This window comes from Dermacentor albipictus, chromosome 2 (genome assembly GCF_038994185.2).
Source record: "Dermacentor albipictus isolate Rhodes 1998 colony chromosome 2, USDA_Dalb.pri_finalv2, whole genome shotgun sequence".
NCBI lineage: Eukaryota > Metazoa > Arthropoda > Arachnida > Ixodida > Ixodidae > Dermacentor > Dermacentor albipictus.
Window position 1 is genome coordinate 49,412,379 of NC_091822.1, and position 26,515 is coordinate 49,438,893.

At 48.5% G+C, this 26,515-nt stretch overlaps 1 protein-coding gene across 2 annotated transcripts in view; it reads left to right on the plus strand.

Moving 5' to 3' along the window:
- LOC135904268 (monocarboxylate transporter 13-like) overlaps window positions 1-26,515 on the plus strand; it is a 119,592-nt gene that overhangs the window by 49,572 nt on the left and 43,505 nt on the right. The window lies entirely within an intron of this gene.

A 26,515-nucleotide genomic window follows, 5' to 3' on the forward strand; every position in this document is an offset into this window, starting at 1 on the left:
TCCGTGATCCACCTACAAGCTCCGATGGCGGATTGCTGAAGAAGAATCGCTTGTGAAATGCACCTTTAGTGAGCAAGCACTTGTTTTAATGCGTAAGCATTCCATGGTGAGCTGCCGAGCCCTGTCACGCGAAAAGTGTAATGCGTTGTGTCTGCAAAGAAAAGCGTAATTTGCAAAGACATTTATTCGTTATGATAGCGAAACGTGTACTTGTTTTACTCGGGAAGCCGCTTTTTCACCGGCTAACAAACGTTAAACGTTTCCGCTCAGTGCAGGACGCGCTTGCATGTATCGGATGTTTCTCGGATGTTACGACGGCTCTATCCGTTGCGTGTTGTCACCGAACCTTGTGTATTCTGACCGTATGCATGATGCCAATCGTGCAGTACTTGCTGGAAGACACGTGGGCACCAGCGATTATTCTGAAACCTCCCATGACTCATGTATAAAAGCCGACGCGCTTGCTGTGCAGATCAGATATCGATGATTGTTGGCTGTGTTCGCCGCTATCATTGTGCTTTGGGTGTTTAACTTACTTTGTGGGCACAGGTTCGCCCAATAAAAAGTTTGTTATTCAAAGCTTAGCGACTGTTTCTATGGCGTCGCTACTACGTGACAGTAGTGTAAATGCAGATGATTGAAGCTTTTGAATGATCAGGCACCATTTAAAAAATAATAAGAAAAGCAGAAATCCCACAGAGATACATAAGAATCCTTAGCAAATGCATGGGGAAGCTTACAGTAGGCGTGGGCCAAATGAAATTTGGGGATAGGTTGATTTAAAATTAGGGGTTTGGTCAACTTGAAATTTGGAGGTGGGGTAATTGTAAATTGGGTATGGGCCAGCTTAAATTTGGGGGTGATCCAACTTGAAATTTGTGGGTGGGTCAACTTGAAATTTGTGGGTGTGTCAACTTCAAAATGGGGTGAGCCAACTTGATTTAGGAGGTGGATAAACTTAATATTTGGTGGTGGGCCAACATGAAACTTGGGTATGGGTCAAATTAATTAGGCGGTGGCCCAACTGAAATTTGAAGGGGGCAAGTTGAAATCTGCGGGTGGGCCAACTGAAATTTTAGGTATGGCCAACTTGAAATTTTGATTTGCGCCAACTGAAATTCGGAGGTGGGCCAACATGTAATTTCAGGGTGGGACAATATGACATCGGGGGGGGGGGGTAACTTGAAATCTGGAGGCGCGCCAAGTTAAATTTGGGTGTAAGCCGATTGGAAATTTGAGGGCGGGCCAACTCAATTTCGCGATGGGCCGACTTAAGATTGGTTAGGGGAAAATTAAAATTTGATGGTAGACCAACTGAAATGGGGGATGGGCCAACTTGAAATTTGCACTCGGCCAAGCTAAATTTATAGGTGGACCAACCTGAAGTTTGGGGTGGGAGTGGCCCAACTGAAGTTTCTGGGTGGGCCAACATAAATTAGGGGGTGGACAAACCAACTTCAAATTTAGGGGTGGGCATACTTGAAATTTGGGTATGAGCCAAAATAAATTTGGGGTTGGGCCAGGTTGAACTCTGTGGGTGGGACAGCTGAAATTTATCAGCAGACCAAGTCAAGCTTTCGGGCGGGCCCACTTGAAATTTCAGGTTGGGTCAACTTAAATTTGTGGGTGGGTCTAGTTGAAACATGGAGGTACTCCAAGTTAAATTTGGGGTGGACCAACTTAAATTTTGGGGTGGCCAATTCAAGTTTGGGTGCGGGCCCACTTTAAATTTTTTGGCGCATTATAGTCTGCACGGCTGCTGCGCCATAAAAATCCCAAATCATCATCACCACTTTAAATTTGCATTTGGACCAACATTAAATTCGCATGCGGGCCATCTTAAATTCAGGGGTGGGTCAGTTTGATGTTTGGAGGTGGCCCAACTGGAAATTAGGGGTGTACCAAATTAAATTTTGGCGTAGGCCTACTTGGGATTTGAGTTGGCACAACTGAAATGTTGGTTGGGCCGAATTGAAATTTGGGGGTGGACCTACCTGAATTTAGGGTTTCTTGAACTTGAAATTTGGATTTGGGCCAACTAGAGATTTTGGAGTGGCCCAACGTCCAAATATGCGCTGCTGAGCGTCCTTCAAGTTATGAACACCTCGCGGGCAAGCGAGCGTGTTGAGACGCTTGGCGCGTTTTCATTGAGTATTACCGAAGCACAGTCAGAATGCAGACGAGAGCTTGCATGGACAAGCAATGTGCGCATGACGCAGCATTGAGAGAGTGACAGCGAGGGTGACATCTGCCAAGTGCATCAGTTTCAGGTTTGAGGCCTGATACTGTCGTGTAATTTTCATATTTTTAGTCTTAAAAAATTTAAAATACAAGGCATGTGTTGTCATTGTTACGTTTGATGACCTTTGTTTGCGGGCTGTCATTCTCAAAATTCTTGGCAATAATTTTGTGAAGAATGTCAAACATGGCATGACCAACTTTAGAGATTGAACAGTGTAGCAATACAACCGGCTGGCGACATAACATGGTATGGCATATAGCCAGCTGGAGTCTGTCGTTTTCAAGTGTCTTTGGAAATATTCTACTTTAGTTCGTCCACCCCCAAAATAAGTTGGCCCATCCCGAAATTTCACTCCGCCCACCTCCTTATTTTAGCTGAGCTTACCCCTAAATTTCAAGTTTGCCCAAACCCAAATTTTAAGTTGGCCTACCCCTGAATTTAAAGCTGACCCACCCCCAAGTTCCAGGTTGAGACACCCCCAAATTCTAGGTTGAGACACCCACCAATTTCAATTTGTGCAGTCCAAAATTTTTAATTGGCTCAACCCCAAATTTCATCTCGCCAAAACCTATATAGGCTTTCCCGTGCATTTTCTACGGAGCCCTGCTATACCTATGGGTATGCATAAATCTGATCATGTTAATATTCTTTCTAATGAATTCTTTTTTGGTATAGATTCATCCTTATCACTCATAGAGCTACCAATAATCCACATTTACACTATTATAACGAGTCAATATCTTCGCAAATACGAGACATTATATCTTTGGCGTGACGGACAGATTTTGCCGGGGCACTCGCCAAAGAATCATTATGCATTAACACGGTGATTGAGGATTTCATTATTAGGTGACATGTCGAAGTTTTACCCGTCAAAACATGGAACCGTGATAAGACTCATTTTATGCCGTGCTCCACGGACAGCGTGTTCTCCTCCTGTCCAGAATCGATGCAGCACATCTTTTTGTTTTTTGCAGATGCGGCATACTTTTGGGGCAACATAACAATTGTGTTTGAGGTACAGATATACCCAAACGGCACGACGTAAAGCTTGTTACATTGAAATGCAACCAGTGGCGTAGCAACAGGGGGGGCCGGGGGGCCGTGGGCCCCGGGTGCACGGGGCCAGTGGGGGGAGGGGGGGGGGGTGTCATATACGTCTGAAGACATCCCTCTTTCCGCCGGCTACACCCCCGGGGGGGGGGGGGTGACGGAAGACCTATGGGCCCCGGGTGCCAGACGACCTAGCTACGCCACTGAATGCAACGAAAATAATAGAAGAGGTAGAACCGTGACATCACTATATATATATATATATATATATATATATATATATATATATATATATATATATATATATATATATATATATATATATATATATATATATATTATATATATATATATATATATATATATATATATATATATATATATATATATATATATATATATGTTACGAACTGACTACATCCTAGCTCTAGAAAACGCGAAGCCGCCTTGCACCTACTGTTTTTGGTGCTGTTGCATATACAAGTTGACTGCGTGACGGCGAAGATGAGTTTAGCAAGATATCGAGGCAGAAGCGCCTGCAGCAGGAAATGGTCCTTAATTAGATGTCTGATTCAATCTCTTTCTGTGTTAGTAAACACGTAAAACGCTTCAATGCACACCACTTGCTATGAAAAAGAGGATCTGCAAAAAAAAAAAAAATATGCAGATTCTAAGCACTATGGGAATCGATGTAAGTGAGCTTTGTCTGCTGTTTCGGTTCACTGACATTATTTGGTGGCGATATATTGACGGCATACGAAAGTCATGACAACAAATGCCACGTTACCTGCTCCACTTGTGTTTGTAGTTCTTGCCTCGATAGACCCTTTATGCGCGCCTCCGTTTCCTTGGCACTAAGTGCACGCTTCGTGCCATTCTTGGTTGTAGCGTTGTAACTCGCAAAACTGCCTTCTCTCTCTCTTTATTCTCTCTCTAACATTCTACCCACCTCCTCCCTCCACTGCCGTTGCGGGTGGGCCAGGAGACAAGCGCGACAGCTCCTGCACTGTTTTTGTGGGTGGAGGTGACGCGCAATTACGGTGTCCAGGGGGCATTGTACCCATACGACGCAGCGTAAAGGCTGACACGAGCTTCTCCGGTCATGTACTAAGGCAATAGCGTATCCCGGAAAATCCGCTCTCGGTGCCAGGCGTCGTTTGGCGGATAATCATTCTGAACCTCAACCACGCACGCCCTCCTGGTGGCTCACAACTTGTCTTGCATTCCTTACAAGGTTATTCTTCGGGCGTTTGAGAACGGCAGCTCATAAACCAATGTCATGAAAGGAAACACCAACAGCGTATGCATTTTATGTTCTTAGTGACATGGCTACATCGCAATCCCATCCCGACAAGGCCGGCGTTAGTAATGTGCGTGTCAACCACGCCCTACTGTGGCCGGCGTTAGTGGCGTCCAAGACCAGAGCAGTAGCAGCAGCAGCAGCAGTAGCAGGAAAGTCGAAGGAAGAAGCAAAATAAGCTTCGCTTAAGTAATGCTGCATTCATACCTAGGGTAATGTCTAGAAGAGAGCCACTCAGATTTGCGATACAAGTTTCTCCTGGTTATAATAATAATAATAATAATAATAATAATAATAATAATAATGAAATGCACGCATCAATACGATGCTCCCTTATGTGAAATTTTAGCGCAAGTATACACGTGTTTTCATTTGGCGGTATATTGGCTGCCGCGGACGATCTGTCTCGTGCTCCACATTGAAAAGCGAGAGAAGGTTGGCGTGACTGCCTCACTGAACGGGAGATCACGAGAGGCAGCGCGTGGGTGACAGGCGGGCGCAATTCCCAGCGACCGCCGCAGACAGACCTCCGCTCTTGCAGGGCTTTGTTTTCATGTACGGTATCGGTCGATCTGCTCACCACATGTCATCGGTGAACATACGATGGCGCGCTACTCTGGCGCCATCTCGTAGCGGTCATCACCGCAGAGCCCGTCTAGCGCGGCCCTACGCTTTCCTCCTCACCCATTCATCATACTCTCATCCTTCGCCCTTTGCCTCAAACTTTCACTGTAGCCTCATTCGCCGCTTTTCTCATCGTGCTCTCTTCAGTATCGCCGGAATTCATCACCCGCTGCGCCTAGCGTTCCCTTTAATACCTGGCTGTGCTCGTTCGCTCGGATACGCCGCGGGAGGCCGAGCGATGCCGAGGCACGCCGACGTTCAACACAGGAACGGGCAGCTAAGGGTAGCGCTCGAAAAGAAAGCATGGCATGGCATATACCATACATAGACCTAAATGTATACGGAGCCTCATGGCAACGGCGACGGTGAAAATTCGCTTGGTGTATCCATATAATAGAGATCTAAAAATTCAAGCAGAAACTCATATGAGAGTTGTCTAAGTATGCGTAAGCATTGTTCCACTTGCTTATGTCTACGCAGCCTCGCGGAACGTCATGAGCGTAGACATACGAAACGTGATCCTCCTGTGCAAACGGCAGCGCTTAGGCCACACGAGCTGGTGCGGACAGCGGCGCAAGGTGCATTGATAACGCAAGCAACATACTGATTCTGGCTGCACCAAGTGCGCTCATGACGTTCCACTCATTATCAGCTGTCATTGCTATTTAGCACCTTAGCCATCCGCGTCAAGCCATTATGAACACTGATGAAACGTGCTCCAGCAGCGGCTGAGCATGGCACAGCCGCGCGAACTGCATGGGCCCTATAACGTAAAGCCATGGCGCTATAACGTAAAACTATTGCAAACTTTTCTATTCCAATTCTGCTATCAGCCCTCCACGATTGGTCAAAAACTTGTTTCGACCCCCCCCCCCTTCACCTGTCTCTCACGCAACGTCACGAAAACCGCGATAGCTCCCCATGTGACGTGACGTGTACGCACTGATTATGCATAATTTGACCGAACGAAAGAAACATAGTTATTTCTCATTCAACGACTTTGCGCCATTAGCCCTCGGCTGTTGGTTAAAAGTTTTCGGGCTGCACCCAATTCACCTGCCTCTCACGCTACGTCACAAAAACGCAAAAACTCACGGCGTCAGTGTGACGTGTACGCGTTAAAGATGCATTAATATGCCGAACAAAACTGAATTTTCTTCGGAATAGCCTCCGGCTGTCCCGTTCCGAAAGGAATAAAAGATGGCTGCCGCCGATGGCTCAGGCACTGGCTACTCCACCTGCTAGAGAACATGGGTTTATTTGCATGTAATAAAGCTTTTACCGCGGCCGTGTAACGTTTTTGAGCATTTTGACACGTTTAGACCTCGCTCAGCCAACTTTCTTTTTGCCGAGGATACTTTTCAGCGGAATTATTAATCTTCTGTTGCGTGCTGCCCCGATTATTGACCATCCATCGCAAGCTAAGTAAGGGAGAACGGACCAATCGCAGATGCCGGCACCACGCTTTTCATCCGATTACCGATTTTTAGTGCACTTCTCCACTTGAGCGTCTCCTCGCCTCTTATCAGCCCATTCGATAAGACAAGCCGCTCAGTGTAGGCAATGTTATTCGTTTATCAAGAAAAAAAAAGTGACCTCCTAAAAACCAGGAGAGCATTTGATTGGTCTGTTCAGACAACCCTGCGGGTGACCGCCCGATGCTTGCGTGGGCAGTAAGCAAATTTGACGTCAGGAGAATGGAATACAAACATATTGGAATAGTTCTACGTTATACGGCCCCAGTTCTCGAACAGAATAGAATATTACACACTAATTATTCATATTACATTCGAAGATGAACTAGTCCATATCTTGGAATATCGAAACTATCCAAATATTTGACAACAGACTAATAAAGTATGGTTACTCTTCTCTAGGATAAAACAAAGTATCTAAAATTGGCAGAAATGAACTATGGAGAAAAATTTTGCAAGCGATGCCGGAACAAAGTAGGTAATACAAGGTGTGCTTTCGGTTTCGCGGCGGAAGCCTACTTTATCAAAACCTGTGATTTATTGCTTGTAGTCTGCAAATTATTGTTTCTTGCAGTCTATTCACGTAGCTGGTTTGTGCTTTACGCCACAACCAGTGATGTTCTTCTGGGAACGTCCCCTTTTGCATGTGCGTACAGTACACAAGTCCTTCAGCAGGTTTTTTTTAGTAAAAATGTTTGTAACTCTTTTAACAACAACTCATTCAGAATTTTAAGACAGCTAGTCATATAGTAGCAATTCATTAGTGAAAAAAATCCGCTGGCGACCAAGGTCTAAAGATGTTGAGAGGCTACTTGTGTAGTTCTCTTATTGACAGTTAGTCACTCTGTGTTTGAAACTCATCCTAATTGTCCGTGATAGCATGCTGTCTTGTTTTCACTATTCATTAGAAACGTGGTACCTAATTACACACAAAAACGTTCCTGCTATAAATATGTGTGTCGGCGTTCGACTATTCAATATTTGATTCGACATTCTGTATTAGTATTTGTATTCGACTCCTATGTGAACATTTTTTCGTTCGCACACTTCGAATTCTCAGCGAAGGCAGTCAGCCAATCGCAAAGAGCACTTACGAACGAAAAGGTTTGTGAATTCAGCGCAGGAAATGTAAGGTTTCCACACAGGTTACTGGATCGCGAAAACACAGTGTAATGCTTGATATATTTTTCGTTGAGATTCCATATATACATTAGGAGCAGGCAGGGCAAATAACCTGCAAACGGCTTGACGGGCTCCTACCTTGCTAAAATCAAGGCAGACAGCCAGCGCCAGCCAGCATTTTTTGAAAAACACGAAATAAATATGCATAATGCTTGCCAATTGTAATTGTCGCAATGCCGGAAAACATAAAGAAAGGTTAATTTCTCGTATATCTTACTAAGAACACCGTGTGCATAATGACACTAATTCTCGAACACATAGAAATGTTTCAGAACAGTGTGGCTGCTCACAGAAGAAAGCAAGAAATAAAAGAAAAAAACGTTAAGCATCTATTTGCTACAAATCGTACGCAAAAGCAACAAGCCAAATATACAGGATGATACCTGTTAAGTTTCACGGAATCTTTAAATATGGCCTATGGCAGATAGCATATTTCTTGTCGTTTAGCTGGATTATTTTAAAATAGCACTAGAAATCTAAATAGATATTCAACTACTTAACCAAAATTGACTAGTTCACTTCTTAACTATTTACTTTACGTCACATACTACAATTTACGAAGTGTAGCTGGTGAGCTTGCAAGACGATGCATCCACTTGAAATGAATTTGCAAGATGACACCACCTCAAAAATATTATTTCCGGAAGTATCTGATGAAATACATCGGCGTTCCAGTTCCTTTAGTGCTTCAATGGATAAAAGAGCGTCTTGTTAGTAAAGAGACGAAAGCTCATTTTTACGGCGAGTTTGATTGCGCATATCTCCAAGCTGGTCTCATTATAGAAATGCTTTCCAAGTGGGTACGCCTCAAAATTGCACCAGCTGCAGTTCGTAATTTACAATATGGGTCGTAAAGTACTTTTTTAAGAAGTTAATTAGTAAAACGTCGTTAATTATTTGAACATGCATTTATGTTTTTTCTGCAAGTAATGTCCGCCTCTCTGAACAATCCAGCTGAAGGACTAGAATTGCGTTATCCGCAACAGTCACCATATTTAAAAAGTTCATAAAGTATAAAATTGATCACCCCGTACGATATATCTCTTTTTAAGAGTTCAGTTCTAACGAGGGCGAAAATGTGGAAATGTAATGTAGCATTATAGTATAAGAAATGTTGGCGACGCTCGTTTCTTCAAAGCGATAATATATCAATACGTCCAATCATTTAATGGTGAGGAGCGACTCTGTGCAGGCACCGGTCAATGTTTACGATTACGTATTGCATTCGTGTTTCAATACGTATCGAATTCTGTTTTGATGATTCGTCATGTTAATCTCGCAAGAGAACTCCGGCCGGTTGCCCGAGTGGTTGAGCGGAGGTGAGAGCAAGAGTGTGTGCACACAGTACTGCTTTGACTGACATAGAATACGTGCTGGGGCAAGAAGTTCAGGCAAACGGGAGGAAGGGGCTCGGGGTACAAGGTGTGGTACGCCTTAGACCACTGACCGCTTTGCAAATTTTACAACCGTGGTGCGCCTTTAGTGTGAAACAAGTTATAAAACCCTTCCTTGAGTCTAGAATCCTCACGTCACCAATATTCTGCCATGTCGAAGGACGTATATACTGAACGTCGTTTGCAGTAGTGGCGTCCCTGCGCCGTCAGATGCTGATACCGTCTTCTTTCATTCATGCACGCAAGCTGTAGACAAGGAGACGAGTTATAAGCCGCAAGTAACGAGCCAGAGCAAGCGACATGATAGTGCGCAGAAGCGCGATAAAAAGTGCAAATTGTAAGCGGGAGAGGCAATATAAACAATGGCGAAATTAAAACACGGAACATGGATGGCGGCGAGTGGAATTGCGAAATTCCATGTGGCGTAAGAGAGCGAATCTCGTGGTCATTTCGTTCACGTTCGCTCGTTCGCGTGTGACCGAACCCGTACCACATGCCAAGCACATGTTGGGACGCGAGTACGTGTGGGGAATAGAGACGACTCCACGGCGTGAATCCCAACTGGCAACTGGTTTTATGTTGTTTTAGCCCGCCTTCAGCTCGCCCTCAACTTTCCTCTCCATCGGTGCAGAGTGGAGACGGGAGGGGGGAGAGAGAAACCAGTTCCCCGTTGTGGCCTGCTCGCGGCCACAATACCACTCCCCGCCTAGTGAGTTGCCGATGGAAAGGTCCAGGCGAGTAGGGGTTCTTGAGCATCGTTCGCTGTGCGTACGTCGCATGAGAACCTCGGGAGCTGGCGCTGCAGATGGGGACTCTGGCGAAGGTGGGTGCTCCCTTGGCGGAGACACCGCACCGTCGTCACTGTCCGTGTGTGCTGGCTTGACGCGTTCTAGCGAAACAACCTCTTGACGACCGCATCTATGGATGGCGATACGGTTGTCCCCACGGAAATCCGCCAAATTCCTGAAACACGCAATTCATGCAGACATTCACACAATCCCATGCAGCATTATGCGATCATATCAGCATATAGGAGACACCTTGTTAGTGGTGACCACCGTGCAAGTTGCGCTGATGAGCTATAGAGTCAGCGAGTCAGCTTCCACCGCTGAAGCCTTCAAAAAAATCTAGATTGCCTACGACATAACACGGCGCAAAGAAGCAAGAATTACGAATTACTGAGTAAAAAAAAAATTTTGTATAAATTATTGCCTAGTCGAATGAGATACACACCAAGTAAGTTACATTTTACAATTGCCGATCATTACGTTGTAAGGTAAATACAAGGCTTCGACACATGTTGCGTTGCATTTGCAAATACGCATTTGGTATCCCTATCCCACGCTGGACTTCACTGCCGCGTGAAAGGTGCTGCGGAAGTCTCCTTAACCCGTCCCTTGCAAATTTCATAATGCTTTGATTCAATTCAATTGCGCCTGAAATAGGTAAGCAGGTAATCGAAGTAAATTGAGAGGGAAATACGCTTTCAGTGTTAAGGTTAGTTTGGTGCTAGGAAAGGCGTGCGGCTCACGTAGCTAATCTGAGGATGTGACCAGAGAGAAAGGAATAGCCTGTCTCTGCGCGAGAAAAATAAGAAATACCAGATCAACAGAGAAATAAATAACAATAGATAAATAATAGGAAGGCTACGCGACATAATGCGGGTTCCAATGTAGCGGGCAACATGCGGAAGCCCTCTCTGAATGGATACTTTCTGCAGCTGCCGGCAGGCGGCGACACAAGTTTATAAAATGTATCATTTCAAACACTTTACGCCAAATATGTACGTCCCTGTACGCACAGTGGGTCAGCAAGAACGTTATTGTTTTATTTGGGGTTTTACGTGCCAAAACCACTTTCTGATTATGAGGCACGCCGTAGTGGAGGACTCCGGAAATTTTGACCACCTGGGGTTCTTTAACGTGCACCTAAATCTAAGCACACGGGTGTTTTCGCATTTCGCCCCCATCGAAATGCGGCCGCCGTGGCCGGGATTCGATCCCGCGACCTCGTGCTCAGCAGCCCAACACCATAGCCACTGAGCAACCACGGCGGGGTGCAAGGACGTTAGTTCTCTTGTAATCAAGCTGCTTAACTTATCTAAAGAAAAAAGAAAGCAAGAAACACGGATTACTTCAGAGTGATGTTGTGGGTATTGGTGTTACAAAAGAGAAAAGTAAATTAGCTGCCAAATGTCCTTGACGTCACCAAGCACGCTTCAGTGGTGCGAAGAGTCGGGCAGACGAGGCAAATTCACATGCATGTTACGGTTAACTCAATACTTTGTGCTCTTTATTACTAGTACAGTCATGATGTAAAAGGGGCCCAAGCTGCGATAAACAAGGATGCGACGCCCAGGTCGCGAACGTACGCCATATATTTTTTGCACTTTACGTCACTGAGGCGTGCCTTTCACCGAATGCTTGCCGAAATTCCCTGGTTCCCGCAGCGGCTAGCTCAAGTTTACTGCAACTTACGTGTTAGCAATTGTTCTTTTTTAAGGCGAAAACCTTTATAGGCTAATGGTGAAGTTTGTGTCAGCAGACCTGAAGCCGGAGTGTCCGCTGAAATGTCATCACGCTATTTTAAGACAGATTAAAGACAGATGAAAAGCAGAATGAAAAATGATTGATAGTGACAGTGAATGATAATATTATAATAGAGATTGTTAGAGGTTAATAATGACTAGTAATGACTACTAATGACTCCGAAACGAACACTATGTCTAACGACGACTTGTAATGGTCACAATTGATTAGAAATGATTATAAATAACTAATAATGAGCATTAATGACTGAAATGACTACTAATGACTACGAAATGACCAATATGTCTAACGACAGCTTGTAATGACTACAATTGATTACGAATGACTAAAGTGCTTACTAGTGAGCAGTAATGACTAATAATGACTGAAATCACTTGTAATGACTAGTAATAACTACGAAATGACCAAGGTGTATAACGACGAATTGTAATGACTAAAATTTATTAGAAATGGCTAGAAATGCTTAGTAAGGACAGTAATGACTAATAATAACTGAAATGACTTGAAATGACTACTGATGACGAAGATATGACCAACATATCTGACGATGGCTTGTAGTGACCACATTTGATTACAAATGATTAAAAGCGCTTAGTGCTGAGTAGTAATGACTAAAAGAAAGAGGAAGAGATAAGAGGAGGAGGGGTAGGATTTCGCCGTTCACCTCTTAAGAAAGATCTTAAGAGACCGTGTAACTTTTTTTTTAACGCATCTCTCAAGCACCCGTTCCCGTGGCGATCGTCAGCCTCGGCGTAACCAAGTGAACGAGCGCTGCGAAAGATGAAAGCGAACGTGGTGGGCCATGCGTGGATGAAAGGCGTGAGGAGGAAAGCAGAGAGGAGGGTGCAGTGGAACAATGAGGCCGAAAACGGACGAAGATATGGCAGAAAGGTCGAGAAAAAAAGCGGAGTGCCGGCACGACCAGGCATGCGGCGAGGGCGGAAACTAAGCGCTGGCGTGGGCTTCTGACCCAGTGCGCATGCGCCACTTTGCTTGCAGCGCCGCCGCCTCTAGAGAATGCGCTATGCGCGAACCACACGTTCTTGTGCCCAGCTTTTCTTTCTGAATAATGAGTGACGCCACCGGTGGAAGTGCTTCCTGTGCCGCTGCTGCTAAACGAGCTGTCTGAGCACAGGCTCAGCGCCGTCGCCGAAAGCACCCTGTCATTCGGAATCAAATTATTTTCAATAATATATCTCCAACTCAAAGTGCCTGAACAGCAGCGTTCGAAATTCACATTAGTGAGTATTGTAAGGTTTGGAGACGATCTCGCCGCTGCCACCATTTGTAGGATTTGGAGTCCGGCTTGTAGGACGACCGGAGGAACTTGGGGCGACAGGATTAGGCGAGCAGGGTTTATTTACATTATTTACAGTTTAAACAAGACATACATCGACAGTCTAGCGCGATTCCCAAATGGAGCCCGCAAGATGAAGCATACAGAAAACGAGCACACAGCTAACGAGTACATTGACGAGCACAGAGCACGACGACGAGCACACACTAGCAGCCGACAACCGCTGCTTATAAGCACTCTATTTGTCCCTAGTTCCCTAGGTGAGGAGAACGTTCGACCATTCAATTTGTAGAAAGTCATCGTGGTCGCTTTTGTGAGAAGGGGGTAGGTAGGGGTTTTACACACACACATGCCGCACAGGTTGCGGTGCTCTCTCCGAGGGCCGACAACCTTTGCAGCGCAGTCGTCGGGGTTTCCATTGTCTGGCGTCCCCGTAGTCAAGTGGTCACGCCCGACCCCAGCTGGCGCCTCTAAATTCCAGAGCTGCCTTTTTCCTCTAGTCGCGACGTGTTTCGGCAGACTGAGACTAATCCTGGTGCCCCCGTACCGCAAAGCACCCTTTTGCCAGGGAGGCTCCCCCTGCCGCAGAGAGACCATGACGGCCTGGCAAATTAACCAACAATGCACAGGGCACCAAACGTGGCCAGCCCTACTGTCGTCACCGATCCTGCAAACGAGGCGCATGGTCGGTTAGCGCTGTCCTCGCTGGTTCTCTTTGGGGAAGATCGCAACGCTCGCAGCTGGCTGAGAAAACCTGCAGGACCGCAACTCGGCAGGCCATTCCTAACAGTATCGTAATCATCGGTGAATTTTTTTTTCATAGTGTTCAGCAATATGTGAAGCGGTTTTCGCATTTATTTCGTATGCAGCGTGCCAGCTCAATAGCAGTGGGCTTCAGATCTGTGGTAAACATAAATCATAATCAAACTCATAATTATAATTAAACTCATATTCTGGCAATAAAATTGCCACAGCTACAAACGCAAGCAAGGATCACTGAGACAGTACATAAGTAACTCCAAAACGACACCAAGCGTAATCGCACTACAGGAAACAGGCACACACCCAACTCAACCTGGCTGCAACACACATACGACCACGCCTGAAAGCCGCGTGGCCACACTTACAGCTAAAACGCTCACAACCACACAACACACAATAGACGGCAGTGACGTCGATCATAACCTAATTGAGATCCTGCCGCTCCAACGAGGCCGAACGAGTCTTTTCATACTGAATATATGCAGCCCACCCAAGCAGAAGCAGGACAAGTTCGACTACTTGATCACTAAAGCGATTGGCATAGCCAAAAATAATAGTCTGCTGATTGTAGGCGACTTCAACGCTGCTCACCAGGCATGGGGCTACACGACAGCCACATCAAAACGCACTGCACTCCAGTGCACGATACAGCAGCACCGTCTCACCATACTCACAGACCCCGCATACCCCACACGTCTAGGAAACAGCGTCTCCCGAGATACATGCCCTGACCTGACCCTCACTAAAGGGATACAGCAAGCTGCCTGGCACAACACGGAGGGAACTCTGGGCAGTGACCACTGCATACTTGCCACCACATTGAACGTTACGCATGCACGCCACCCGATAAAAAAGACAACACTCACAGAATGGACAGCTTTTCGCAAAGAGCGAGCGGATGACTCCTCAACGGGTATTACGGATATCGAGCAGTGGGTACGAGAGCTCCATCAAAACGTAGCCAGACATTCAAAACAGATCGCACTCACCACAGACATACCGGCCGTAGACCCACGCCTTCTTCACCTCTGGGAAGCACGTCGAGGTCTTGTTAGGAGATGGAAGCGCCCAAAACATAATCGTAAATTGAAACTACGTATAGCGAAACTCACGGCGACCGCGGAATTTTATGCTACGGAGCTCACCCGTCACAACTGGCGACAACTATGCAACAAGTCGCAGGGTTATCTTAGCACAGCCAAAACATGGTCGCTGCTACGCCATCTTCTTGACCCCACACAAAGCAAGGCAATTAGCCAGCAAATAATCCAACGTATCCTCCACAACCATCCGGGTTCTGATGACGAAATACTGGAGGAGTTGCGGGTGCGGTACATAGGCGATTTCGAACCCGCACAAGGACAACCTCCAACCTACAGCAGGAGCGACAATTACGACCTCGACAGGCCGATCACTATCACTGAGGTGCAACAAGCAATCCATGCACTCACACGAAACACCACCCCAGGCAAGGACAAAATAAATAACAAGCACCTGCGCAATCTGGATGATGGCACCATTCAATCTCTTACTGACCTCTTTAATCATCACTGGGAAGAGGGTACACTTCCAGCTGACTGGAAGCACGCGGACATCATACTCATTCCGAAGCCAGGCAAACTCTCCAGCTTAGAAAATATGAGACCAATCTCACTGACTTCATGCCTAGGCAAGCTTCTGGAACATGTCATTCTGAACCGGCTTCAACCTTAGCTAGAATCCAGCGACCTCTTTCCCGAAACAATGTTCGGATTCCGGCCCCACCTTCCTACCCACGACATCCTTCTTCAGTTGAAGGAACAAGTCCTTGAACACATCTCACCGCACAACACCGGAGCGATTTTAGCACTCGATCTCAAAGGTGCTTTCGACAATGTGGCTCACCATACCATCCTTACAAACCTAAGCCTCACGAACTGTGGTCGTAATACTTACAATTAAATACGCGCCTTTCTAAGCAACCGCACGGCCACAATAGGCATTGACTCACTCAGAACCCCGACGTTACCTACCCGCAATACAGGAACCGCACAAAGTGCTGTTCTATCACCCACCCTCTTTAATATTGCTATGATGAAATTACCTGACAAACTCAACGCAATACCAGGCATCAGGCATGCAATATACGCCGATGACATCACTATCTGGACCACCGCTGGTTCCGAAGGAGAGAAACAGTACGCCCTTCAACAAGCGACCGACGTCGTCCAGTAATATGCAAAAACAAGTGCTCTCCAGTGCTCCCTCGAGAAGTCAGAACTATTAGTCGTTCGACAGAAATCCCGAAGAAAACTCAATGAACTACGAAACATCACACTCACCCTCGACGACAAAGAAATACCCACAGTAAACCGCGTCCGCATTCTCGGACTCCACATACAACAGGACGGTGGAGGCGCATACACCATCCAGCGTCTCAAGCAGACCACCTTCCAGATCATGCGAATGGTCAGCCGTATCACCACCAAACAATACGGACTGAAAGAAGACGACACAATACAGCTCGTCCAGGCCCTAATAATCAGTTGCATTGCCTACACTGACCCGTACTTGCCCCTCACTCCCAAGAAGATAGATCAATTAGACGTACTTCTTCGGAAAGCCTACAAGCAAGCGCTCGGCCTACCCCCGGGAACAGCGACACTCAAGCTTGAAGCCCTAGGAGTCCATAATACTAAAAGAGAAATTATAGACGCCCATCTCACAAGCCAACGAGACCGACTAGCCCTCACGCCAACAGGAAGAACAGTCCTAGCGCGCCTAGACTACCCCACACACAGCAAAGGCCACGAACAAGCAATCCATCTGGCCCCCAACTTCCGGGAGCACATCAAGGTAGCCCTTATCCCCAGAAGCATGCACCCGGAACATCATGCCCATCGTCGCCAAGCTCGCGCAAAAAACTCTACAGAGAAGATATGGCAGTCTCCCCACCACACTATACACAGATGCCGCGCAGTACCCCCCAAAAGCAGCCATGACGCCCAGCGTTGTCGACTATAACCTACAAGAGGTGTTCTCAGTGACGTTCCGCACTGCCAGCGCCCTCGTAGTGGAGAAGACAGCCATCGCCTTGGCCATCACCTCTAGTCTGACCAACGAGTACATAACAATTATTACCGACTCCCAGGCAGCTTGCCGTAGCTACGCGAGAGGTCGAATATCTTCAATCGCCCACCGACTCCTCAAAGAAACCTCCGAATTCCCGGACGTTGAAATAATGTGGACTCCAGGACACGAGTCCTTCCGTGGAAATCAGCATGCGCACGCTGTAGCCGGGCGTCACAAGAGAGGGATACGGACGCATCCATGGAGCCTGTACCTTTACAATACAACGCCATACTACAACACCACAGATTGAACAGACGACAATACCCACCTCCACACAAGACCCCCTCACGTGAAGACGCCGTAACATGGAGACAACTACAAACCAATACATACCCACATTTAAGCAGACTACACGCAATCCACCTTACCCTATATTCATACAAATGTCCCCTTTGTAATGATTACGCCTCCCTATATCACACCACATGGGCGTGCCCCACCGTGAAGGCGGCCCCGCAAATACCCAACCCCACACCCGAGCAGTGGGAGGCCGTGCTGACTAGTTCGGACTTTCGTAACCAGCAGCAACTGGTGCGGCGGGCCCGGGAGACAGCAAAAGCCGCAGGAGCCCTGGACTAAGGGCACCTCCCGCACAAGCAGAAAGACACCTGCTTGTCCTTTCTTCTTTTAAATAAATGTTTCTCCTCCTCCTCCTAAAGAAAGCACGTGGTGAAATTACAAAGAAAAAGCCCCGACAAAATTAATTATGCAGCATATTTTTGCGGCGTTTTTCCTGGACAAGATGTCGCTGTGCCAATTGAAAAACGCCATCGCTCAGTCAAGTATCCATCGAATGCTCCAACTGGTCAAATCCCGAATCCTTAGGGTATGGATGGTCTGAACGCTGATGAGGAATCCACAACCACTGAATTAAGACGGTAAATTCGAAGTGAACAACTTCGCAGTGGGAGGGGCCCTATATGGTGATCATCGCGTTTGATGCGTCTGGTGTATTCAGTTTTGTTTTCATTTTCTTTTGGGCTGCATGGTCACAGCTTATTTTCTCAAATTATTTCGTATGTACCTCTCTTTTCCTAAACTTTTTTGTTCTTCACTAAAAAAAAAAACTATTTACTCCCTGTACGTCCATGTTATGATTTCCTTTTTGTTCACATTTTCCTTAAAGCGCGCAGACTTATGTTGTTATGCACCTATATTACTGCTGCACACTGTCGAATTGCACCATAGGGGGCCGAGCTTAGTGAAGCTGCAGTTCGGAGATGAAATAAAATTTTGATTTGATTGTATTTACAACTGCACAGCATGTGGTACAACAAAACGCTGCACACAAGCCAGTTGCTTCCAATGCAATCTACAATGGACTGATCATGCCCATCTTATCACATTTCTTATGACGTATATGCACCATAGCAATTAATGCACGATATGTATATATATATATATATATATATATATATATATATATATATATATATATATATATATATATATATATATATTGTAACGAGATATAAGCTATTCTTTGTCATCTGTACATGATCATCATCATGTGGGGCTCATATGGGGTTCTTCATCATCGCTTGTGGGGCTGGGTCTCGAGTGTGGTCCGTGCTGTGGGCGTGATCGCTTCGCCGTATCTTCGAGTCGGAATAAACGTAGTGACGACTGCTACGTCACAAGTGGTGGAGGTGCGGGGTAGCCGAGGCCGAGATGGTGGAAGTAGAAGTGCCTGTTGGCTCGTCCTGCGACATCGTGGCGGACAGCTGGCACAATCGGCGACCCGATCGAAGCTCCAGGAGGTTGAGCGGGGAGTCAGAGGACGGAGGACCGAAAAGCCACCTTCAAGGACCACCTTCAAGGAGCTTCGCGCCCACCTAACGCCCGCCTTCGTCGACAGCTGACGCGATTTAAGATTGATAACCGCGTCCTGTACCGTCATGTCTATCACCCTGACGTTCAGCGCTGGGTTCCTGTCCTGCCACGCTCTCTACGTGCTCATGTCCTGCAGGCTTCTCACGACGACATGACTGCTGGTCACCTTGGTTTCCAGAAAACCTATGACCGCATCAAAGGTCGCTTCTACTGGCCTGGATTGTCCGCCAGTGTAGCGAGGTATGTCGCTTCCTGCGCCCTATGTCAGCGTCGAAAGCTCCCTACATCAGCTCCAAGCGGACAACTGCAACCGGTTCCTTGTCCGTCGCTACCATTTGAAATCGTTGGCATTGACCTGTATGGTCCTCTTCCCGTGACTCCCACCGGTAAACGATGGATTGTGACAGCCGTTGATCACTTGACACGCTACGCCGAAACAACTTGTGTGAGCTCTGCCTCAGCCTCTGAAGTTGCTGCATTCATACTTCAATCCTTAATACTGCGCCACGGTGCTCCTCGCGTCCTCCTGAGCGACCGTGGAAAAGCATTCCTTTCGCAACTAGTAGACGAAGTACTCAGAGCCTCCGGAACCACCCACAAGACTACCTCCAGTTACTATCCGCAAACTACCGGCCTCACAGAGCGATTTCATCGCACGCTGTCAGACATGCTGGCCATGTACATCGAACCGGATCACAGAAACTGGGACGCAATTTTGCCATTCGTGACTTTTGCGTATAATACCGCCGTTCAACGCACGACCGGTTACTCGCCATTCTACCTTGTCTTTGGTCGTTCGCCCAGTTCCTGTCTTGACGCCTCTTTCTTCGCGCCAACTGTCAATGTCCATCCTCCTGTGAAGAATATGTGTCCCGCATTCTGTGTTGTCGCCAGCTCGCTCGCATCAACACCGAAGCACAGCAACAGGACCGCAAGCAGCATTACGACGCCTCTCATCGCGTCGTGTGCTTCCGCCCTGGCGACGAAGTGCTACTCCGGACACCAGTTCGTACTCCTGGCTTCTGTGACAAGTTTCAACTTCGGTTCATCGGCCCCTACAAAGTCTTGGAGCAGACTTCCCCGGTTAACTATCGCGTGGTACCAGTTATTGTTCCAAGTGACCGCCGCTGCCGCGCTGCTGAGGTTGTCCACGTGTCTCGTATGAAGCCTTTCACGAGGCGTTCGCCGCCCCTTTGAATTGCGGCCAGGATGGCCGCTCCCGCGCGAGGGGACATTAGTGTAGCGAGATATAAGCTATTCTTTGTCATCTGTACATGATCATCATCATGTGGGGCTCATATGGGGTACTTCTTCATCATCGCTTGTGGGGCTGGCTCTCGAGTGTGGTCCGTGCTGTGGGCGTGATCGCTTCGCCGTATCTTCGAGTCGGAATAAACGTAGTGACGACTGCTACGTCACAATATATATATAATATGCGTGTGTGTGTGCGCGTGTCTTTGTGTATCCATAGGGGAAAAGTGGATGGGTGCCATATTTGTCATACGACATTTTTTGGTATGACAGTAAGCAATAAAACACCTTAATCATAGTGTCAGATGACTGGGGCCGCTCCTCCTCTGAGAGGAGGCCTACGATTACGGTGCATCACCCACGGTGCTTCCTCTGAACTGGTCGGAAGTGCTCTTTTCAAGTAAACAATAAAAAGCCTCTTTGCTGCATCCGTGAATATCACGAAGTGAGAACACTCAGAAACGATTCTCTCACTGAACACAATGTCGGCGACAGAAGCAGGTTGACACAGCCGACACAGCTGTCTTCTCGGGAACAACTACACTGACATGAGCAAAACGTCTTCGTCCGCTTGAGTATCATGTGCGGTGGTCTTCGACGTGCTTGCATAGACAGCGCCTCACTCAAGTCTGCGTGGTGCGCAAAACACCGCGCGTGGGAATGCTGTGCGGCAAGCTGAGTGGTTTGCACATCCGGCTTCCAATCGCATAGTGGTGTCAACGACGTTTACGTTATGTCTTCCCTTGTGGGTTCGCGGCGAAACTGATACTGAGAAGTGGGGTGGGGGAGGGGTGTAAACGACAACGGAAGCATCACGAGAGCTTAACCGAAAGAATAAATGGGCACCGTATACCCAGTTTTGATCTTCTAACCCTGCGTGCAGGACTTCAGGCGGCACTGAGGAAAGGCAGTAAGTTCAAAATAGTTCACTGGGCGAGTTGGATTACATTGACTGTGTAGCAGTGCAACTTGCGGACAAAAACTAGAAGCCGCGACGCTAGCGCTGTCTTTCAACTAAATAGGTAATGACACGTGGTAGATATGCGTCATACGTGACAATAAATAAGTCCAGTTCAGAATCTGAGCACAGGGCGCTAACGTACCATTGATGAGGCTGCATAAGTCTGCGTCCATGTACGGGTCCAAATAACTATCGCCTCAATCCGCCCACGTCCCTACCACGCGAAATGACGGAGCATATCGTATATTTGCAAATCGTCACATATCTAGCAAGCAACAAGTTCTTCACACCAGCATAACGTGGCTTCCGTAAGTTAGTTTCATGTGGAACTGAGTTACTGGCTTACAGCGCCAATTTATATATATATATATATATATATATATATATATATATATATATATATATATATATATATATATATATATATATTGCTACGGAATAGTATATTACCGATGACGAAGAGGCGAGCAGTACGAAGACGACGACAACGATTGGAGGCTAGCGCGGGCTGTTGCCTCTTGGCCAAGTGCGGCGTATTACGTTGTAAATATACTTGTATATAGCTTTTCATTTGCGTCTTCTTACGTAACATATCTGGTGGAGGTGGACGTTCCCTGTACCTCGTCACGGAGCTTCGCAGTGGACGGTACGTCGAGCCTAGCTTCATGGCTCCCGGCGATGACAATTCGACTCAGCCGCCTCCGACCCCTCCTGCCACTTCGACGACCTACATCTCTCTCCCTGCTCCTCGTGATCCTGGCGTATTCTCGGGCAAAGATGGGGACGACGTCGACGACTGGATCTGCCTGTACGAACACATCAGCCGCAATAACCGGTGGGACCCTACTCTCATGCTCGCCAACGTAGTCTTTTACCTCGGTGGCACACCTCGAGTTTGGTTTCGGACGCACGAAGAGGAGCTCACCAGTTGGGATTCGCTCAAGCAAAAGCTCCGAGACTTGTTCGGCAACCCCTACGGTCACAAACTTGCCGCGCAGAAGGCGCTTTCCGGCCGTGTGCAGACGTCAACAGAGCCCTATGTCACGTACATTCAGGATGTCCTGGCTCTGTGCCCCAAAGTTGATGCACACGTGCCTGAGTCAGACAAGGTATCCCACATACTCCAAGGCATTGCCGATGACGCCTTCAACTTGCTCGTGTTCAACAACGTCGCGACGGTGGATGCTGTTATCAAAGAGTGCCGCCGCCTGGAACTCGCTAAAAGCAGACGTATCGATCAGCAGTTTGCCCGTTTGCCCAACACCCCAGCGACTTCTTCCTGTGCCGACGCTCCTCGTCCCAACAACACCGGCGATATTACCAAGATCGTTCGGCGTGAGATTGAGGCCGCCTATCCGGCTGCCTTCGACTCCAGCCCCACCAACGCACCGGCAGTAACGGTTTCCCTGATCCAGGCAGTTGTCCGCCAGGAGTTCGAAAACATGGGCCTTCACACCATCTGCTCGGCCCATCACCCTGATACCCATCCGGCTTCTTCGATTCCGCCCCGTCCCGCATCGTCTTACCCACCACGTTTCCGCAACCCAGCTGAATGGCGCACTGCTGACGACAAGCCCATTTGTTTTCACTGCCGTCGCATCGGGCACATTTCTCGGCACTGTCGAAGTCGCTGGACTTCCCCGACCCGGTCTGCTTATACTGCCTATTCTCGACCCTCGGGTGGCCCTTCTCGTCCTTATGCCGCACGCTCCGATAATGCCGCCACTGACTCTCCTGCGCCGAACCGCCCCTATTCTCGTTCACCTTCGCCCCAAGGACGACAATCTCGCTCTCCCCAGCCCCGTCGCTCCTTTTCGCCGACTCCCTTCGGACGCCGCTCCCAGCCGGAAAACTGAATGATGCAGCGACTCAAGGTGACGCTGCATTGCTCCCTACGCCGCCAAATCCTCCACTGACGTTGCGCACTCATCTGAACCTTCTTGACGTGCAAGTCGACGGTGTTCCTGTATCTGCTCTTATAGACACTGGGGCGCATTTGTCGGTAATGAGCGCGGACTTTCGTACCCGCCTGAAAAAAATAATCATGCCCGCCACGACGCTTGTTGTCCGTGTCGCCGATGGCGGAACAGCCCCCGTAATTGGTATGTGTGCCGCCCGCGTCTCCTTCGCCGATCGCTCAACAGTCGTGCTATTCACGGTCATCGCCCACTGTCCCCATGACATCATCCTCGGCTTAGACTTCCTCTCCGCACATTCTGCTCTAATTGATTGTCCCGCTAGTACTCTCCGCCTTGACCTGCCTGTTCTGGATCCCGCTGAACCACACCCCAGTCGCCTCAGTTCCGTCGACTTTGTTCGCTTGCCACCTACGGCACTGACTTACGTTGACCTAGTGTCATCCCCACCAGTGCCCGACGGTCACTATATCGCGGCTCCTATACAAGACGTCCTCCTTACACACGGGATCACGGTGCCTCATACCGTTTTATCTATTACGGCTAATTGCGTCTGCCTGCCCGTGGTCAATTTTGGCTTGACGACACACGTGCTGCCACGCGGGATGTCTCTGGCCCAGCTTTGCTCATTCGAAGATCACTCAATAGCATCTATTGAGGTAGACAGCCATTCAGCCCATCCTCCTATACCATCTCAGTCGACAACTTGCACCATCGCCGACTTACAGAAAATGATTGCGCCCGACATGCCGTCCGAGCACGCTCGTGAGCTCTACCGCGTTCTGTTTTCCTACAACGATATTTTTGACTTTCACGATCGTCCTTTGGCCCAAACTACAACTGTTAAACATCGCATTAATACCGGCGATGCCCCTCCTATTCATCGCCGCCCGTATCGAGTGTCACCGGTTGAGCGTCAAGTTATTCACGCTGAAGTTCGCAAAATGCTTGCCAATAACATCATAGAACCGTCATGTAGTCCATGGGCGTCACCGGTTGTACTGGTAAAAAAGAAGGATGGCTCATGGCGCTTTTGCGTGGATTATCGGCACCTTAACAGGGTTACCAAAAAGGACGTGTATCCCCTACCTCGGATCGATGACGCCCTTGACTGCCTCCATGGTGCTCGCTACTTCTCTTCTATTGACCTCCGCTCCGGCTACTGGCAGATTGCTGTGGACGATCTCGACCGCGAGAAGACTGCTTTTGTAACTCCGGATGGTCTTTATCAATTCAAAGTGATGCCGTTTGGTCTATGTAACGCTCCTGCCACTTTTGAACGCATGATGGACTCCCTTCTTCACGGCTTCAAATGGTCCATATGCCTGTGCTACTTGGACGACGTCATAGTATTCTCCCCAACGTTCGCTACGCACCTCGAGCGCCTCTCGGCAGTCCTGGACGTTTTTCGTCGCGCCGGTCTGCAACTGAACGCATCGAAGTGCCAATTCGGCCGTCGCCAGATTACCGTCCTTGGGCATCTCGTTGACGCGAACGGAGTGCAACCGGACCCAGGCAAGATCCATGCTGTTACGCACTTTCCTGTTCCGAAGTGTGTCAAGGATGTGCGCAGCTTCATCGGCCTTTGTTCCTACTTCCGCCGTTTCGTGAAAAATTTCGCGGCCATCGCACGACCACTAACCGAGCTTTTGAAAAAAGACGCTTCTTTCCAGTGGGGCGATAACGAGGCCTCTGCATTCTCGCATCTAATCGACGTTCTCACAACGCCGCCCGTTCTGGCCCATTTCGATCCTTCTGCGCCTACCGAAGTTCGTACTGATGCCAGCGGTCACGGAATTGGCGCAGTACTGGCACAACGCCAGCGCGGCAACGACCGTGTTACCGCTTACGCCAGCAGGCTCCTCTCACCCGCGGAGCGCAACTATTCCATCACTGAGCGTGAGTGTCTGGCCCTAGTTTGGGCGGTTGCGAAGTTTCGCCCATACTTATATGGCCGACCCTTTTCCGTTATCACCGACCATCACGCGCTTTGTTGGTTATGCTCATTGAAAGACCCTTCAGGAAGACTTGGTCGCTGGGCCTTACGCCTCCAAGAATATTCGTTCTCTGTCACCTACAAATCTGGCCGACTACACAAGGACGCTGACTGCCTGTCTCGCTACCCGGTAGACGAGCCTGACGACGCCGACAGTAGTACCGCCGACGGCATTTTCTCTGTGTCTGCCTTCGCTAACATCGCCGATGAGCAGTACCGAGACCTATCGCTGCGAGTACTCATCGAGCGTCTGCGCTCTACACCTACCGACGCATCCGTTCGCCGATATGTCCTCCAGGGCGGCATTCTGTACCGAAGGAACTTCCTTCCTGACGGATCTGATCTTGTTCTTGTCGTGCCAAAACATCTACGACAGACTGTGCTCTTTGAGATGCATGACGCACCTACTGCAGGACATCTTGGCGTAGCCCGCACGTACGACCGCGTCCGCCGCCGCTTCTATTGGCCTGGCCTCGCTCGCACCGTCCGACAGTATGTTGCTGCCTGCGATACCTGCCAGCGTCGGAAAACACCTCAGGTGCTACCTGCCGGTCATCTCCAGCCGATCCCCGTCCCTGTGGAACCGTTCTTTCGTGTTGGATTAGACCTCCTCGGTCCCTTTCCCACGTCATCCTCTGGGAACAAATGGGTAGCCGTCGCAACTGATTACGCCACCCGATACGCTATCACGCGGGCTCTCCCTACCAGTTGCGCCACTGACGTCGCGGACTTTCTCTTGCGTGACATTATCTTACTTCATGGCGCCCCGCGACAGCTGCTCACTGACCGTGGTCGTAACTTCCTCTCGAAAGTTATCGCCGACATTGTACGTTCCTGCTCCACTCAACACAAGCTGACTACCTCATACCATCCTCAAACCAATGGCCTGACAGAGCGGTTAAACCGTACTCTTACCGATATGCTGTCAAAGTACGTTTCCAAGGACCACCGCGACTGGGACATTGCCCTTCCTTACGTCACATTCGCTTATAATTCTTCCCGGCACGACACCGCCGGATTTTCTCCCTTTTATCTGCTCTACGGTCGCGAACCGACCTTGCCCCTTGACACGGCACTTCCTCCTGCTTCGATCTCAACAAGCGAGTATGCGCGCGATGCTATCGCTCTCGCCGACCATGCACGCCAGCTTGCCCGTGCTCGACTGACGGACTCGCAAACCACTCAGCAGCGTCAGTACAACGCCCGCCACCGTGGCGTACAGTTTTCGCCTGGTGCGCTCGTGCTCCTCTGGTCGCCCTCCCGTCACGTCGGACTTTCAGAGAAGCTCCTTTCGCAATACACAGGGCCCTACCGCGTGCTGCGCCAGGTGACGCCTGTGACGTACGAAATTGCCCCTGTGAGCTCAACCTCGTCATCTACTGTGGCACCTAGTGATGTTGTGCACGTCAGTAGGCTCAAGGCCTACTACACTGTTTCCAAGTCCGGCCTTTAGTCGCTCCGGGACGGCGCTTTTGCCGCCGGGGGTAGTGCTACGGAATAGTATTACCGATGACGAAGAGGCGAGCAGTACGAAGACGACGACAACGATTGGAGGCTAGCGCGGGCTGT